This window comes from Acomys minous (assembly GCF_964271855.1).
Source record: "Acomys minous genome assembly, chromosome: 4".
Lineage (NCBI taxonomy): Eukaryota > Metazoa > Chordata > Mammalia > Rodentia > Muridae > Acomys > Acomys minous.
In genome coordinates, this window is record NC_140486.1 from 18,583,747 (window position 1) to 18,602,888 (window position 19,142).

Sequence of the window (19,142 nt, forward strand, 5' to 3'; positions counted from 1 at the left end):
ATTTTTAAATTTGGCTCTATCATTAATGAACTGACCATAGGCAGGACATCTATTCTCTCTGCCATGTGACATTCATTGGGGACTGAAACGATACTATGACAAAGTCAGATCTCAGGGTATCTTGTTTGCACAGCCTGAGGCAGCTGAGAATATGTTTGACAGGTTTTTTAAAATAGAAAACTTCTAGATACGTAGGCAACTTACTCCTCTCTTTTCTCTGACAAGTCCAAAGAGGAATGGGTATTTGTGTACAATGTCAGGAGAGACACAGACCAAATAACCTTATGACAAAGGCTATTTCAATAAATGTTGATGGAAGGTTTTTGCTTCTAAGCTTCCTTAGCTCTTTACTTTTAGAAATTTGTATCCTTTTGTGAATTATATGGGTCTTGTCTCTCATAGAGTACAATGGCCCTTTAGGGTCATTTCAGAGGCTGCACTTTAAAGCAGAGCGGAGGCTTTCCTAGAGTAGAGAAAAAATCCAATAAATGAGGAAAACAAACAAAGTATTGCAAGATTCATGCATCGGATTATCAGCTTTGAAGGACCTTCCCATCTTTCATGTGTCGCACTCAGAAAAAAAAACTGTTGCCAGAATAATGAATGGGAATTTTAGGGAACCACAGGTAAGAACAAGTGCCCTTCCACGAGAGAGACATCAGACAGACGCACCGCAGCGGGGAAAGAGATTAGGTTGCTTTTGCACAGCTACCCCAAACTGATGTGCAAAGTTTGCCAAGGCATGCACCAGCCCGGGGTCTTTGAATCTGACTTGCTGGATGTGGGATTCAGCGTTCACAGATGATGCTCTCCAAGGAGAGTCACATAGATCCGTAGCACATCACAGGCTCATCAACTGCTTTAATCCTCCTGCTCCACTTCATGCTGACACTAAGCCAGAGCCGTACACAGGGGGAGCAATGCACCACTTTAGGGGTGTCTGCTATGTGATGAGAACTCACAACTAGGGTTTACTCGTAAGAAGACAGCACAGAACACAACTCTTAGTTGCATGCACCCGCTGAAATAGCTCTACCTTTCTCCTACGTTTTCAGGGATCTCCCCACCACACCCTCTTATCCGGTTGGTCCAGACTGCTCACTCTGCCATTTTAGACTATTGTGTGGGTAGTCTGCTCGACCCCAGTATACTTCATGTAAGAGGGTGGGTAATTCCTCTATCATTCCCCACCTTTTTTTCCCTAGTAAACAAGATGCCAGGTGGTTACCTTCCAGTTAATATTCCTGCACCTTGCTGCCTTGATTCCCACTTGATTGCCATCCCTGCAAGTGTGGGAAAGGTGCCCTTGTGTATCTCCCCTCTGAAGTCCAAGTTTCCTGGGCAGTGTTATCGGAGCACATTAAAGATGTCTGTTGACTTTATTCTATCCATCTTGTCCAGTTATAATCTAACACTTCTTCATACTAGACCTGAGCTGAATATCAGTGGGATTGCTTAGCTGTCCTGCAAAAGTTTCTAGCCACCCTCAGAATAAAGAACTTAGGGAAAAATACATTAAAGTGGTTTTTTTTTAAGGCAACCAAAATAAGCCCTCCCTAAATAGGAAAGATGAAATCTACTGCCTCCTTCTAACTTCAAACTGATAATCTCAAGTAAGAAAGCTAGTCCAAAGAGCAGATACAGGAATTCAGCCAAGTGCATGTCACAGAGCCTTACAGTTGGTGGAGGAAGCCTGAAGCTCCGGCTATTTTTGGTCGCTGAATTCCCTATGTTCCGTTCCTGCACTTAAAGCCAGATGCTGAAGAGCACAATATCGAGGAGAGAGGACACAAGGGCTCAGAGGATTCTGCAATTGCCCCAGGATTTAGAATCCCCAATGTTAGCTCTGTTGAGTGCAGTGTGTGAGAGAGAAGCAAAGCTTCCACTTCTCGGAGCTCTTCAGAGCTCAGGTGAAAAAGATAGTGAAGACTCTCGGCTAGGAGCTGAGATGGGTAGGATGCCGCCCAGCTCCCATGGCGGTACAGCTGAACCAGAGTATGGTTCATGCTCATCCATGTTGACAGACACTGGGTTTTTGGATTCTCTTTACCCATCAAGTTGCCATTGGGCCTGGTCTCCCAATAACGATGGTTTTCTTCTGTTATGTATCAGTTACATCAAAGAAGACCATCTCAATGGCATGTTCTTTCTTTTGGTTTTTTTTTTTTTCTTGTTGTTTTTGTTTTTTCTTTGTTTTTGTTTTTTTTTGGTTTTTCGAGACAGGGTTTCTCTGTGTAGCCTTGGCTGTCCTGGACTCTCTTTGTAGACCAGGCTGGCCTTGAACTCACAGCGATCCGCCTGCCTCTGCCTCCCGAGTGCTGGGATTAAAGGCGTGCGCCACCACGCCCGGCCCAACAGCATGCTCTTAAGGTGAAGATCACTGTTGTTTTCTAAAATAGTCTGATGTAAACCAACGGGGTGAGGAAATGCTAAGATTTGCATTTTCTTGAAATGTGATGTTATTTCTGAGCTTCTAATTGGGAAAAAAAAAAGTTAAACTGCAAGCAATTAAATGTGGAGGAGTGCACCAAAGGTGGCTCCTATTTGGGCATATGGTAAATTGATTTGCCATTGAACTGGTAGGCTAATATTAGGAATGGGTGAGCCAAGCCATGTTTTGTGTTTGTTCAACGTCTCATACTATTTTTTCAAATGTCATGGGCTCAGCAAAACCCAAAACACATTTCCTCAGCACTTCTCCCTTTTCAACCCATGTGTATTTTGAGAGAAGTTTAATTCATATGTTTCTGATTTATTTACATGCAAGTCATCAGAATGTTGTTTTGTACTAGCTATTTGATGTCCAGGAAGCTTGTTGAGCCTCTCCTTTGAGGTTTTTTTCTCCCCACCCCAGAATCAGGAAGCAATGATTTGCAAATAGTAAAAGAGCTGGGGAAAGAAATGCTGATCAGAATCCTCAATATTTCTCCTCAAAGGTTCAAATTTTGTTCAAAACTCAGATTGTACTAAGTCTGAGTATAATTCTAACTTGGAAAACCTGATTTTGGTGTTTCTGCTTGACACTGTCCTTGAAGTTACTGATCTCTCCCTGTAGACATGAAAGTGCATGCTTGCAGTAGATGAACACCACAAACAGATCCTAAGGAGAGATGGCAAGCTGGTGCAGGACCTGCTATCTGTAGAAAGGCCTTGGCCTCCAGAAAGAGAGCTAAGGAGCCAGGCTTCTTTTCTGTGAAAGCAAGCACAGGGTTTCCCATGTGGGAATTTAACCTTCATTCTCTACTCCAACTTATAAAAGGAACAGTGACTCACTCATGTATGGGTTGGTGGCTGTTTGCATACATTTAAAAACATTCATATCTCCATAAATATTTCTCTGTGTGCTAATAATTAGAATCTCAATAATAGAGAGATGAATAATAGTATAGATAATGATAGATAGATAGATAGATAGATAGATAGATAGATAGATAGGCAGGCAGATATAAACCACATAATCTTTTCTTTTTTTCTTTGTAGAGTTTCCGAGGATGAGCAGAATTTGAGGAGATGTATATGCAGCCCTCCACAAGGCATCTTTTCTTTAATAAGGATGAAGGCACTGTGTATTGGAAACACATGGGGAGACTTTTCATCTTTTAATATCATTTGTGTTACCATAAAATTGATCATTTCAATAGATGCACGGGGGTGAGATTTTATAAGTTCCATTCAGATTTTAAGAGCTGTTGATAGTTATTTACATTGTTCATTTTTAGAAGAATTATAAATAAAGCCCGATTGTCTCCTAAATTTCAGACTGAACACCAAATTCTTATTGGGCATGAGGCAGAGACGCTGTCAGGACTGGCACCTTCTGCCCCTATGGTGGACTTACACAGGGCCACATTTCCCAGCAGACTCTGTGTCCTCTGGGCGGGGAGGCAGGTTAGCAGTGCTGGGTACTCTGAGGCGGCCTTGAGAGATTTTAACCCATACCTGTTTCAAGGTGGAGATAGCACTTTTCCAGAAAGCATATTTGCATTTTCCACTTCAAAACCAGACCAGTGTTAGGACTGAGAAGACTCAAAATGCCTTCTCAAATCAGACATCTCTCTAGCCCAGCTGTTGTTAAGTGACCTGGCATGTTTCAAGATGAGCCGGCAACCCATGCATAGATCTCTTTGCAGTGATGAACCACTGGTGCTCTGTGTGTGTGTGTGTGTGTGTGTGTGTGTGTGTGTGTGTGTGTGTGTGTGTGTGTTTAAGTCATCACATTGGACTTCTCAATACCACTCCCCCCCCCCAAAACAGATAGCAGTGGTACAAACAAGAGGTAGCAATGTTTAATCTTTCTATATGTATACATTAAATTAGTCAAATATCCAAATAGCAGCTTTTAAAGTATGTGAGGAGAGTAAAACAACTCACCGCTTGTTGTTTTGAGTGAAAAGGCATCCTAGCATTTATTCCCATGTAAGACTACAAGATGTCAAAACCAGTACCATTACCAAACATGCAAAACTCAGCCATTATACAAAGTGAGGAGGCTTCCACATAGAAAAGAAGTCGGCTTGGGCAAATATCTCAAAACATAGTAATCATCAGAAAGATATGCTTTCTTGTCTCTATAGAATCCAATATGTAGACATCTCCATCCCAGTCAGGAACTCAGAGAGATCTGCCTGCTTCTGCTTCCTCCATACTAGGATTAATAGCTTGAGCCACCACAGCAAGCCAATCTCATATTTTCAAAACTTTTATTAGGGGTACCTTTTTGGTTTTGTGATTAGGGGTGTTCTGGTCTTCAACTGAACAAAGTTATTAACAGAAACAAATATACAAAAGATATCACATTGCCTTTCAAACTATGTAAACTACTCATTGCATGCATTATTTTCTGATGTAATCGGTTGGAATAAAAAGGCAATTTCTACTTGATAGGCTACCAGTCCGTGGAGCAGAGTGCATGCGAGGCCAAAAGCATCCCAGAAAATATTCCTGGGCAACATAAAACATGTCTGCAATGTTCTTTCTCCCAGTTCCTCAGTGCAGCTTCCTGTGGCCAATCAGAGCTGCAGCTCCTGCTGGGCCCTCAGTAATGAGGAGTCTCTTCCTGGGCACCCCTGCCGTCACAAATCCAGTAAGGGAGAAGATCCCGTGTGTGGCTGACAGGTCTCCAAGCATCTCTTTACCGCAGGAGAAATGCTCACAGGTAATATTGCTCCCCATCTTAGGGCGGATGAGTCATGATAGAATCTGACAGAACTCCTTCATGTCATCCCCTGCCCCTTGATGGCACCAGCGAAAACAATTTCCAAGGAGTGTCTTTTTAAAACACACAGACACATACACACACACCCCAACCCCCCCCCCCCCCACACGTCTACTGCTACTATTTTTCAGCTTCATTTCTATGTTTAACAACCCGAACTAACAGACATTTAAAAACATGTCCTAACCTTCTAGGGGAGGGACCTGATCGCTACCCCCAGCTCGCTTGTAGCTTCAGCATGCTCGCTCGCTCCTGACCATCTTGAATGAATGACCTCTCTAGGATTTTACCAGACCAGTGGACAATTCTTTTTGTTTGTTTTAATTGAAGGTCCTTAATGTGGGCCACATGTTTCTTGTGGTGATTTGGACATGCCGAGGAGGCAGGGCAGGGAAAGCAGAGTGGTGGAGAGGTGGTGGTGGTGGTGGGGGGACTGTGGAGAAGAGGAGAAGGTGGGGAGCGAGTGGATGATGAAAAGACCAGCCCCACAAGCAAAGCACATTAGCAACCCAGAGTGGAAAGGGCCGGAAGGAAAACCCACCCACCTCACCCCGTGCTCATTCTATCAACCTGCAATTGCTGCAATCAAAACCATATGTCGGTTCTTCCAGATCTTTCTCACAGGACAAACATGCAAAGGGCCTCAGGCCTGGCGTTGCCATCAAATGGTAATTGATACCATATGAGCCACAAAATAGAAAAGCACATGCAAACAGCAGCCTCTCTCTCTCTCTCTCTCTTTCTGTATGGCCCCCTCCCCCTTCCCCCGCCCCCAGCCCTTTCTTGGCCCCTTGAGAGGGATGAAATTGCAGGTCTTGCCGGGCTGCTAAGTGCACCATGCACCACGAAAAAACAAGTGTATGAGGCTCCAGAAACCACCTGTAAATGAGAGAGAGAGGAGAATCCACTAGCCAAGAACGCGGCCCTGAGAACAGGCAGAGGCTAAGGGTCGCCCCGGGTTAATGCAAGGTCATCGATCTTGGGGGAGAAATGAGCACAGGTGTGAAGCTGATCACAGGCCTGGAGCAGGGAATGACCCTCTGGCCCCTCTGCACATCCGGCTAGGACAAGCCTGTTCCTGCGAAAGTCACATCTGTCCTCCTTTCCCCCCACTAGCGAGAGAGTGGGAGAGCGGAAACCACTGCCCAACTACAAGACGACCAGAAGCAAGACGAGCCCATCCTGTGTCAGCTACTCTCCTTGTCCGAGGCTTTTTTTTTTTTTTTGTATCCCATTGTTCTCCATAGAAGAGGAAAAAGGGAAGAAAAAAAAATCATGCAAAGAAGCACGCTGGAGGTTCTGGCAGTTGCTGGCTGGCTGTTAATACAGTAGGTGAAACCGTCTCGTTTCCACCCGCACTGACAGAAACGCCAAGTAGCACTCGGCTCTCGCCTTTGCATGTATATATTTTCTTATTAACTCGATCAGGCAGAAATTTGCAGAGATTTGTTTGGATCTGGAAGTCACAACAGAACGTCAGTTTTACAAACCAAGGCTCATTCTGTGGAGGAATGTACAGCCCTGGACCAAACCATTCCCCCGAACACAAGCTATTTGTTCCAATCCCTTCAGCATCCGCTTCTGAGCAAACAACTGAGTCTAAACACCCGCGAATGCTCTCCGTGCTTGTCCTTCTGCCTAGCCCCTTATATGTGGGATTTCCATCTTATAGATCGTATGAAGTTTAAATATTTTCCAGATGGGACGAGGGAGTCCAGAACCCTGTAAACACTCTAAGTTATAAAAGGACCAACTAAATACTTAAAACAGAGGAAGATGACAGCCACATGGTTCCTTTGCCAGCGGAGACTGATGAGTTAACACTGGCAACTGTAGGCAGAGGGACAGAGAGCCATCCCCAACCCCCCAAGTCTCAAGATGGGCTGATTCCTCCTCATTTAGATCGGATCTATTTATAGCCTTCCTATGTAAACCGGTTCCAAAAAAAGAAGATTTAAACTCAATTTAAAATTCAATGCATCCCAGTAGGTACGAAAGCCAAGTATGTTTATAACCTGAAGATAAATTCCACTGTCCAGCAGTGGGAAAAAGTAATAAGGCCTATTGATTCCATACATTTGTCCTGATCCCAGCAGCCCTTTCTCCCTTTACGTGTGGCAAGACCTGAGGAAGGTCCTGCTGCTTAGAGGCAATGCAGGCACGTCCATGACAGCACTAAGCCGAGGGGGAGGCCGGGAGGGAGGGGGATGAATAACCGAACTGAACAGAGTGGAGTTGCATGGGTAGGGGATGAAAACAAAAGTTCTGGTGAGTGGCAGGAAGGAAAGTTAGGGAAAAGCGGATGGCGACAAGGAAAAGCAGCAGAGTGTTGCTTAGGAAGTGTCAGACCAAGCAGGCTGGGGGACAGACCACTTTGGGGAGACTGAGACCTTACCTCTGCTCTCCCTTCGTGGTCCACGCAACATAACCCTGTATTGTGAGCATCTGCATTGTTAAAAGTTTCATCCCGTGGTGGTGCTTGCTGATTGGCCGGGCATGGCTGACAGCCTCAGAATTGCAATCTGACAGACAAGAATAAGCAGGACCACAGCCCAGAATTCATAGTGGGAGGCAGAGAGGCGACCTCAGGCTGCGTATATGTGGCTCAGACATGCAGATGTCGGCAGCAAGGCCTGGGGATGGCTTGGGGGTGGGAGGGCCTAGGAAGAGCCTGGGAGGAGTACAGCAGAAGGGGAGGTGAGACAGGCCCAGCCACCCAAATGACCAGGCTCCAGGCGTCACCCTGGCTTGAGCCATATCTAGACCATGTTTACTAAGTTCTTTCTCGTCACTCCCTACTCCTTTTACCCCAGAATCAGAGGTTTCTATCCCCGAATCTGTTTTTTTCTTTCTTTCTTTCTTTTTTTTTTACAGAGTCGAAGTAGTTGGTGCTTCCAGTATGGGATGCTACCGTTAAGTTTTCAGGTCCATTTGTTTATTTTTATTGAGACAGGGTATCATGGAGCCCAGGCTAGTTTCCAACTCCTTATGTAAAGGAGGCTGCCTCCTAATTCCTGATGTCCCATGCCTCTTCATGTCCCTACCTGCCATCTGCTAGGGGTTACAGGCATTTGTCACACTGCCTAGGTTCCCTTTCAGGCATTTATTTTGCAAAATTTCGGATGTTTTCCCTGGGATACAGTGAGCCCAGTTCACAAAAGCATCCCATGCAGGTAACTCAGGGGGTTCTCACATCATTCAACTGTTGACTGTCAAGCAAGTACAGGGAAAGAGAAGAGGGTCGGAGGGGCTTGAAATCGGAACGGGCTCACAGAAAGCCTCAGAGGTTGACCAAGGCTCACCCTCTCCACGCAGTTCCAATCGTTGTCCTATCACACACCCCCTCACACATGCGTGCACACACGCTAGCCCTACTGTGCAACACTACAACTGAGACGACCTGCTGTAAACATGATGCCCTCCTAGGTTTTTCAGCCTCGCTTTAGCCTAGCAGAGTGCCTAACCTTATGTCGCTACTACCTTGACTCATGGCTGCACAGTTCTGGAGAAAATTTAGAATTTAATGCATGCTTTCCCAGCATGATCTTTTTGGAGGACTTGGGGCCCGGGAGGGGAGCATCACACAGTCAATGATTATAGAAGAAGAAAAGATAGAAGATGAATCAAGGGCAACAGCAGTAGGAGAGATGGATGAAAGCGGGAGGAAATACCGAGTCAAGCATAGGCCTGAGAGACTGGATTATTAAGACCAACAGGTTCAAGGGGTAGATAAAAGGGAAAAGATGTTTTGGCTGAGGGAAAGGTTAATACAACATGGAAAGCAGTATTTAATAAAAACTAATCCTTCAAAAACACCACCATTGATCTAACATCAGTTTTGAAAAGTGAGCTTGTAGAAGAGAGCAAAATATAAGCATCTGGTTAAAATAAAAATAAAAACTCTTCTATGATCTCTGGTCCCCAAAAGGGAAAGAAAAATCTAATTTTTCTCCTTTACTGGATGAACACTGGTTACTACTATGGATTAATTTTAAATATTAAGGTGGAAAGACATACCACTGAAACATGAACACAAGGAAAGACTCGTGATTAGAGGGCATTTATATGAAAAGGCCAGCAACAGGTTAGAGATACAACCCTAAGTTAAACTAGAGGAGCTGTGGGACAGGATGAAGGGGGCTGGGTATGAAAAGCCCACAGAGGAAGAAATGGTCACAAGACCTACATTTTATACAAAGAAAAATGCAGAGTGCAGGAAATATACAAGGCAAGTACACAGAAATGAATGAGCAACAGAAAACCTGAGCTGGGGTACACAATGTGATATTAAGAAGAGCTATGAATACAACGGAGCAGAGAGTAAACAGAAATGTTGGGGGAGGGGCCAGTTTGTCAGAGGCACAAATTGCTTTACGAATTTTGTGAACCATATGTTGCATAGAAGCCATTACAGACTGGGAAGAATATAAAGAAAACCATTGCATATGTCTTTGAACCCACTTTTGAACTCGCAGTCTCGCCCTATGACTTCAAGGACCTGTATACAACGGCAGGGACATGAACAAGAATGACCACACCAAGGGCCTAAGTTGAGACAGCGTGCTCATTGAAATGAACCTGGGTGCTCTGCGGATGGTATTCCTGTGGAGTTCATCACCCAGAATATCCAAGAGATACTGCTTTGAAGGACCATTCAAGCCAAGTGTGCTGCCACCAAACCAACGGCGATGTGATGGTCCTTATTTAAATGCCCAAACTATGCCACACTCTGTGTACTAGCCCTAGGGAAACCAGCATAGCAAACACCCTTTAAGAAGAGAATATTTCTCCTGTCAGTGCTGAGGACTTGAGCAGCTTTTCAAGGGCTTGGCTTTTTTTTTTTTTTTTTTTTTTTTAAACTCAGGAGAGGATCAAGTTGGTTTTAGTGATAAACCAGTAATTGCATATTTGGTGGGAAAGCCTGCAGCTCTGACAAGCAACGAAGGAAGCTGGCTGACAGCAATTTCAGGTGCTGGGACGCAATAAAAACAATGAAGAAAGAAAATGTTTGCTTTTTCTGTCAACTGAGATGTCAGTACCCATTAATAAATCTATCTGCTAAATCTACTCTTATTCATGTGGGACATCACCAATTTAAAGTAAAATAAATTATCTTTAATTAAATGGAATTGTCGTCTTCCTCCCGCTATCATCCCCAATTATTCTCCTTAATCAGCCCTTTAGGGAGAAGGCGAGATAGAATGCTGAAAGGCGCATTGACTATAAACAATTTCTCTTTCTGTCAAGGGACGAAATTTTTAATTTTAATTACAGTTTATAACTATAATTTTTGGATATAAGGAATGAGAACCGCAAAATCTTATCATTCGTGGAGGTGGAGGTGGAAGTACACGGTCACTTCCAAGCTCCCCCTGCCCCTTCTTGTGAACACTGCAGAAGAAGCCATTTATGGACAACAAATTAATTGCTTCATTGTCATTTACTACTTTGGTTTCCAGTACAAAAACTACTGGTTTTAATTAATACCTAAAAGTACGCAGAACTAACTGAATGCCATCTTCCGTGGTAGTTTCAGGCTGTGAAGCTCTCACAACCTGGGATTTCTGAACGGTATCAATTTATGTTTAGACAAGAGCAGCATATGAATTTTAAATATTAAGACAGGGAGTTGGGTGGCAGATGAGGCTGCACTAGCTACTCAGACACTTCTCCTCTCATTCCCACCTCCTTTTGCGGGGAGAAAGATAATGGCACCAAAACTCTACCAAGGGTACTATAGACTTTAACCAAGTGACGTGCTGCACAACTGTACCACTTCAGCCCTTTTATGAATGCAGCAGCAGTGTCCCCTAAAATAAATAATAAAACCAGCAACCAATTCACATAGTATCTCAGTCCCAATCTCAAAGGCACAGAGATGGAGATGGAATATTGTCCCATGAGCAATGAAGAAGGAATTTAGGAGCGACGGGGCCCATCTCTTCAGCAGTTATCCTTCCCCTACTGCCAGTGACACGCAGGTAGGTGTATCTATATGCACGTCACTTATCATCACTGTGGCCCTCAAGTGGAAGAGTGAGGGGATCCTTTATATTGGGAGAGTTCGTATTAATTATTTACAGATAAATGGGTTGGGGGCACTGGCTGCTTACTGACTACTTACTGTTACTTTTAAAAATGTACTTTTTTTTTCCAGGGTGTAGCACTGTTTTCATTTAGCATGCCTTTGAATTGCCGCCTACAGAAGTAAAAAAAGGAAACCGCAGCTATACAAGCCTGCTGACTTTCTTATAAAAGAACCAGTTTTAAACTTGTTTATACTACTGATTCCAAATGAATTCAAGATGGTGGCTAGTTAAAGAAAGGGAGCCCATGCCAGGGAGTTTGATCAAAGAGCTTCAACTCAGCAATGTTCAGTTTTAATTGACCACTAATTAAGCTACATTAGTCCAAGAACGGCCTGTATCACTTCGAGTAATAAAGAAAAGAATTAATTTAACCCCGTGTCAGTCAGCTTTAGTAAATTCATCTGAAAGCAACTTCTCAGACGACAAGTATGAAAGAGGTGTCTAGAGCAAAATGCCAAAAGTGGTCCACAGAATTCAGAGGAGACGGGGGACTCGGTTCTCAAGTGCATTTGTCACTTCGCTAGTGATGTCACCTTGCAGGTGTAATTATCTTCATTACAGATACAAAGATGTCAGCTTCACTCCCCGGGTTGCAAAGGGTTGCTTTAAAATTGGATTCAAAACATGGCAGCAGACCAGCCAATTTTAACTTTCCTGTATTCTCGACAAAAATAGAGTGGATTTGCAAAATCATGAGAATTTTCAAAGGCTTGGAACTCTCTTCTGGGAAAAGTGAGTTGAGGGGGCTGGGGGAAAAAACAACTGCAATAACACCACCAAAAAAGCTCATTATAATTAGGAACCACAAGCTATGACAGCCATGGCAGCAGCACGCAGAGCGCATGTGTTAAAGTAGTGTATTTCTAAAGAGCCAGTTGCAAATTTGTAATTTTTCCCTATGTTACCCTGCAAAAGAAAAAAAGACAGAAAGAAAGAAAGAAAAAATTGCTCACTATTCTCATAAAGCATTCCAGAAAGAGGAGGGGGAAAAATCATAAAACGGGGAAAAATAGTACTTCAGGACTTAAGACCAAAATGTAAGCTTTAAGAAGGCATTGCTTCCCAACTCTGGGTCCTGACTGGTGAAGAGCTTCGCATTAAATCCTGAGGTGATGTCCTATGATCTCATGACAGACATCAACATGAAAAATATGTTTAAATCTTAAAATAAACACTGGTGTCAATAGTATCTTGGCTTGTATTTTATATTAATTAACCCTACTCACCATGCCTTCATGAATAGTATTGATTCTTACTGCACCGAGTGCTACAGGGTCACATACTCCTAAAGAGGGGCATCCTTGTGGCCTCAATGCACATTATAGTTTGCTTTAATGATTTCTGGCAACCAACTGCTGTATTTCCTACAATAGTATTTAATGAATAACCTTTTTATCATTCTGCCAGTACTCATTAAAATGCACTTGTTTCTGGGATGCAATAGCTAGCTATATGAAACCAAAATATTAATGCAAATTGGCATTGCTAAGTTTAAAGCAGTATTTGCATCACATGGTTCAAACTGAAAGAGTGCACAGAGCACAAATGCCTCTTGACACCATGATTATTACTGAGAGAAACCATGGCTGTGGCAGCATTAGCAAGCCCAAGAAGGAAGCACAGGAGCATGTGCCAAGCACCTAGTCTGCACAGCCGGGAGAGATGGGGAAACTTCATCATTCCTCTCACTTATTCAAGAACAGTAGGTATGAGGTACCAAGGAACCAAGGAAAGTATTCTTTCTGCTCACGAGCACCTGAAAGGGCATAGTAGCTGTCTCCAAAAAAAATGTAACTTTTCATGAGAACAACAGGGGTAGATATAAGAGCAGTCTGTCTTCTGTGGAGGTCATGAGAGGCTTCCAGTCAAGGGTCTGCTTTACTGTACAGAAACCTGGGAGTCTACATCAGACACATCATGTTCACTGGGCCGACGACACATCTATTGGTTGTCTATGATAAGCTAAGGGATTCACAAAGATGCCTTAAGACATGGCAGATGCTTTCCGACAGAATCTCATTGGTTGAGACAAGGGAAGGGAGTTCAAAGTCCCTGCTCTTTGTAAACAGACAAAGGGACTGATCCTTTAAAACGACTGAGCAAACCAAGAACTAACTGTAAAGAGCAACAAATATAATTGGCTTGATCATTTAAGATAATACAAGGGTCATAAAAGTGTCAGTTCTTATCTCAGAATTGACATGATCTTATATGCAGTTTAAAAAAAAAGGCAAAATACCATATTGAAATAGATGGCAGAAGGCACTCTGGCTCTACATGATCTATGTGACCTCATAATATACAAGATTCCTAAGGGCTTCCATTTCTTAGACCAGATCTTTCCAACAAAACATCCTCCGATGACTCAAAAGTTCCCTGTGCTATCTGACAGGGAGATACTAATGACATATGACTGAGGACTTTGTAGCTGGTGTAACTGAGGAACTTAATTTTTAAAATGTTTCTAGTTTTCATCAGTTTACATTGAAATCCTAATAGCTACACACGTCTAGTTGCTTCTCCATTAGTCAAGGTAGTGTTAGCCTTTGATATGGGCTAACAACAATTGGAGCACCAATCTTATGGAGTGTCTTTGAGAGCGTGTTCTGAAGGACCGAAGGCTTATAGATATATTTTAGCAAATGTTAATACTACAAAAAAAAGAGTAAGTCTAGGTTTTATCACAGCTTTAAAGTGCTTGCTGCCTAAACATTAAAGGAAAGAACTCTACAAATATTTCACAACCTATAAATACACAAATATCACATAAGTTGCTTTTTTCAAGACACATTCTATAATCAATAATAAGCATATTATTGCTTTAAAATTATTCAGGCGGGCTGGAGAGATGGCTCGGCGGTGAAGAGCACCGACTGCTCTTCCAGAGTTCAATTTCCAGCACCCACATGGTGGCTCACAGCCATCTATAAGGTGATCTGATGTGCACTGTATACATAATAAAAACAAAACAAACCTAAAATTATTCAGGGGATTATATTGGAGCTTACAGAATATCAGAGAGATACTGAAAGCTTACTGCAGATAATCAGTGTTTGATCAAAACTGAAAACAAGCCAATGATCCCTAAATGACTCTTTCCTTAAAATCAGTAGATAATGTAAAAAACAAACAAACAAACAAACAAACAAAAAACAACCCACTATCTCTCATAAATGCAAATGCTCAAATAAATGAAATTACTATCAAAATGGTAGCCTGTACTCCTCTGCATGGCAACAGGTAAAATGACATCCCTGCAGTTGTTCACTGTGAATCTCCACAACCCTGTACTATAAGATGTGACAAAATGATCCAAAGAAAAGCCAATGTAGAGCAACTCACAGGTATTTCAGAAAGAGGTGGAGCTGAAGCTAATTATCTGGGACTTCACTAGAAGTATGCAAGCACAAGGTGGTCAGGTCTCCAGGAAGCATGCCCGCCGTACAGTGTCCTTTGGGGGCTGAACTGCTATGCCATGAACCAGTGTACTGAACAATAAGTCAAACTTATCTGTGAGCCCTCTCTGAGTCTGAGCTGCTCACCTTGTGCTCGAATGCTGTGTTGTGTCTATTCTGAGCAAATTTTGGAGAACCTTGTAGAGCATGAGGCAGAAAGTGAAGGGTGCGCAACCAACAGTCAGACTTGGCAACTCTCTCCAGAGCTTGGCTTCTAAGAAGCTGAGGTGCTCTAGGTTCTAAAAGTTGGCAGGTATTGAGCGTCTGCCATCAGCTCCTTCACCCTTCGTGCACAGAATGCCAGGGACAGCAATGAAGGGCCTGGTACCACTTTCTAAACCACACCCAGAAAGATACAGTAATGATGGACACTGGGCAGTGACGGTTGCCAGGAGAGTACAAATCTGCATTACCAGGAAAGCAGAAAAGAATTTCTCAGGTTTGCTTCAATCTTTATAATGCTTTTTTTTTTTAATGTAGACAATATATTTAACAGGGATTCAAGCAATACCTTTAATGTTCTCCTCAAATACTTATATACAATTAATTATTAACTATTCTTTAGACTAATTCCCTTTCCTCTTTATGCCCTCCTCAGATAAAACAAGAAACATAGATAGAGTTCCCAATATTTTAAGAGATAAGATGTAAGCATATACACGTAGATCATGGAGAAAACATCCCTCTTTCACTCAGCAGTCTATAAGCTGTTTTGAAGCCAGTCCAGTTGACTCATAAATACTGTATTTACAAACCCTGCAAACGAAATACCACATCTTCTAGGTAAATCATAGAAATACTTAAACAATACTATAGAGTAGAGAGTGGCATATCAAAACTGTTGGCATAGAAGAAAACTTGTTGGAGGGGGGGGAAAGGTTATGGTGAAAGGAGACAGGGAAAGGGGGAAGGGAAAGGGAAAAGAAAGAGGAGGGGAAAGGAGAATGGGGAAGGGAAGGGAAAGATGGAGGGCTAGGAAAGAGCAGGGAGAGGTAAGAAAAATAAAAATGAAAGAGGGAAAGGAGACAGAGAGGGAGGGAGGGAGGGAAGGAGGAAGGGGAGGGAGGGAGCAGGGAGCAACCCTATATGTGGCTCACATGGCAAGAATTCACGATTAATACCCAGATTCAATGTGTGTAAAGCAGGACTCCCCTGCCTCTGCTTTGCTAACGGGCAGTTCGGTGCAGTGTACCAGGTTTAGCCTCTAGAACCATATGCCAGTAGCATCGGCCTCCCCCTCCCCACAATGGTGACAATCAAGACTGTCTCCATCTGTCCCCTGGGAGGCACCACTGCTCTAGAGATACATATTTGTAATCAGAGTCTGTCAGCAACAAATACCCATTTGGGTTTTCTGAAGTTTTCTATAAACATCTCTAGAAGTATCTTCTGCCCCTTGAAGCAGGGCAAAGCCGTTTACACCCACAATCATCTTGAATGTGATATTGTGACCTGCAGCTTTGAAATCAACAATCTGCGTTTGTTTTGGAACTTTTAAAGTCAGCTCTATAGTGATTTTGATTATGTAGTGGAAATGTTCAGTATTTCCAACTGACTCGCTCTAATCTATACATGATAGCCGAACCAACACATTGTATATTACTTTCTGATGAATAAACAAGTTTGAGCAATAAATAATTGGCCTTATCTGTTACTGTCTAGTTGTATAATCTACCCATCCATCCACCAGCCATCCATGCTTTCCCTGATCCGGCCATACATTCATCATCACAGTCAAACCTGCCATGCTTTCAATTCTGATTGAGTTATGAGGAAAAGCAGAGGGCCAACCAAAGAGTTTAATCTACATTGCTCCTGATTCACAATGCCTCTGGGAAGGCACGATTATCCAGAATAATCCCGGGCCACACCGGGCCAGCTGTAAGCTTTACATACTATACCAAAAGGCCTAGAATGGTTGCATTGTTTGTCAGGTCACTGCTACATCAATGTTCCAATAACCAACAGACTTTAGACTAGAAACAACTTCAGAGGCAAATGGATCCTGGGAATCACAGTTGAACTTTGAAGGCTGTTTAATGGGTGTGCAAAGTAGAGAGCCAAAATGCAATAAAGACTGTAAAAATGTAAAAAAATGAAATAAAGTAAAGGCTCACCTAAAACTACTCAGGTACAATTTGGTTCTTCTTTGCTACTGTTTTTCCTTTTGTCCACCAACTAAAAGTGGAGGAAGAAAAGGCCACAAAACTAAACTGTCCCCCACAAGGGACAAGTGAGTGTGGTTATGTATTTCTCAGTGTTGTCTCTGAAAGATAACACAGCCTCTGCAGCTGAGAGGTCAGGTTCTCGCGATGATCCCTGTAAGTCATCTTTCTAGGGGTTAATTAAGTAAACTGAATCCTAAAAGGTCTTATTAGCAAAACTGACACCGTAAAGTGGTGCCAGGAGCATCTGCCTTGACATGAATCCTCTCAAAGTGAACCGCACAGAACGACCCAGCACCTCTTTGCAGTGTTCACTGGTTTGCTGCCAGCATCCCAGACGTTTGCTGCATCCTGAGACCTCCGGCAAGTGAGGTCACTGGACTCCACGTCAACACACACCTAATTTTACACTCATGTCATTGAAGTTTTTAATACAGCACAGAGGTTTTTTTTTCCAGGTGTTAATAGAAAAATCAATTTAAAGTCACAACAGCTGTGATCATTTTAAATCTCACAGCTGTCATAGGCTGAAAATAACCAATTTGAGCACATACATTTCGGCTGCAAATACAACAGAATGAAAATATGATGGAGTGTTATCTTCTGCTCCCTCTGAAGCCGACTGGCTAATACAATGGCAAGGGACTTACTTGCTTTAATTTATAAAACCAGGCTCCCATGTCACTGCCATGTCACCTAACCAGCAGGTGGCTGCAGAGACGAGGGAGGGGCACGGGCTTTAAGAAGTAGTCCTATGGCAACTGCCGAACACGTGTAATTATAGAAATAGTATTAACTCTGGAAGGAACTAGGCTAAAGAGTTGATTTCAAATTGAGAGTTCATTTATGTAAGCATTTTGCTGTGAAGACAGGAGGAGATTAAGTGGGATCCATGCTACACATTAAGTGTTATTAAAGTCTGGGTGTTACAATTATTGCAGGACGAAGTCTAAACTCCTGTGAGTTGCTGGTAACCACTGTCTTTTAGGAAGCAATAGCATTTTATCCACCTCTTTACAAGCTCTCAGTAGCCACAGCATACTTCCTCCCCTCTCAATCCAAATCTACTGCCATTCCCTCTGACAGAATGGAGCGGCATTCTTATGGCGTATTTAAAATAGAATAAAATAAAATGAAAGACAAGAACTGATTGTCAGTTATCTCGCCCACGTGCACAGAGTTGGAGTTGGTTTGTGTGAACTGTACTGTGAGTTATGCGCACCCTCAAAAGTCTAGAATTCTATTAGCAAATGCTGCCATCTCTGCCACAGAGAAAGGTCGCTTAGATGTTGGGGGCAATGATGGTCCAGATGAAGAGCAGAAGGAGACGGAGGATGCTTCAAGCAAAGCATCGGCGATGCTACATGACTCACGTTTTAGAGAAGGTTCCTGAGGTCGTCCTAAGCCCCTGGGAGGTACATAATCAGAAAAGAAAAATCTCAATTATCCCTTCCAGATCTTAGACATACCCAGGATAAAGCTGAGGAGTTGCCCATGTCTGCCACTGAAGAACTTCTACTACAAGTCTGACTTTCCATTCTCGCTGGGGCGGGGGGGGGGGCGGTTAGGGGGTGTTCAATACAGCAGGTACAGGGAGACCCTACTCTCCTCTATTATTTGCATACTAATTTCAAAGCTATGAGAAATACACTGCAGTCGTCTAATCACAACAACACACACAAAGGCACTACAAAGTGAAACCATACTTGTTCAACATTTATCCCAACCCCCCACCTCACACAAAGGAACCCTAAGAAAAACACATCCACCCCGCTCAGAATGGCTAGGCTCTTCTGAATTGTAATAGCAGGTGCAGAAATAATAACGTGCTGGCCAATCAACTTTTTCCCCCCTCTGATTTGTCAGTTTATCTTAATAATGCCATAAGGAATGTAAACATTTCTGCAATTTATATTTAAAAGTCAATAAAATAATGGGGTACGGGATCTATCCTTTTTAATTTTTTAAGTAATACATTTGATTATTTTAATCACGTCAGTACTTAACTGGATGGAGTTTAAATATGCATGTAACATCAATTTAATTTGCTTTATTCTCTAGAAAAACTATTGAGTAATACAGTGTTATTCTCCTTACTTTAAAAAAAAGGCATAATTTAGGGAGAAAGTCTAAAGCACATTTATATTTTGTTCCTTTCTTGGAGGTGGAAGTCTAGTGCCTTCCAAATAGCCTCCATTATTAATATTTTAAGATGGTA

General features: G+C 42.7%; 1 protein-coding gene across 24 annotated transcripts in view; it reads right to left on the reverse strand.

Annotated features, from left to right (window-relative positions):
* TCF4 (transcription factor 4) overlaps positions 1–19,142 on the reverse strand; it is a 341,209-nt gene that overhangs the window by 67,858 nt on the left and 254,209 nt on the right. Inside the window, exon 1 of one of the 24 annotated variants that reach the window (XM_084780531.1) lies at positions 7,611–7,780. The exons of the other annotated variants lie outside the window; for them this stretch is intronic. The gene's annotated coding sequence lies outside the window, so the exon portion shown is untranslated. Of the gene's footprint in view, positions 1–7,610; positions 7,781–19,142 lie in introns of those variants that run through there. 24 annotated transcript variants of the gene reach the window in all.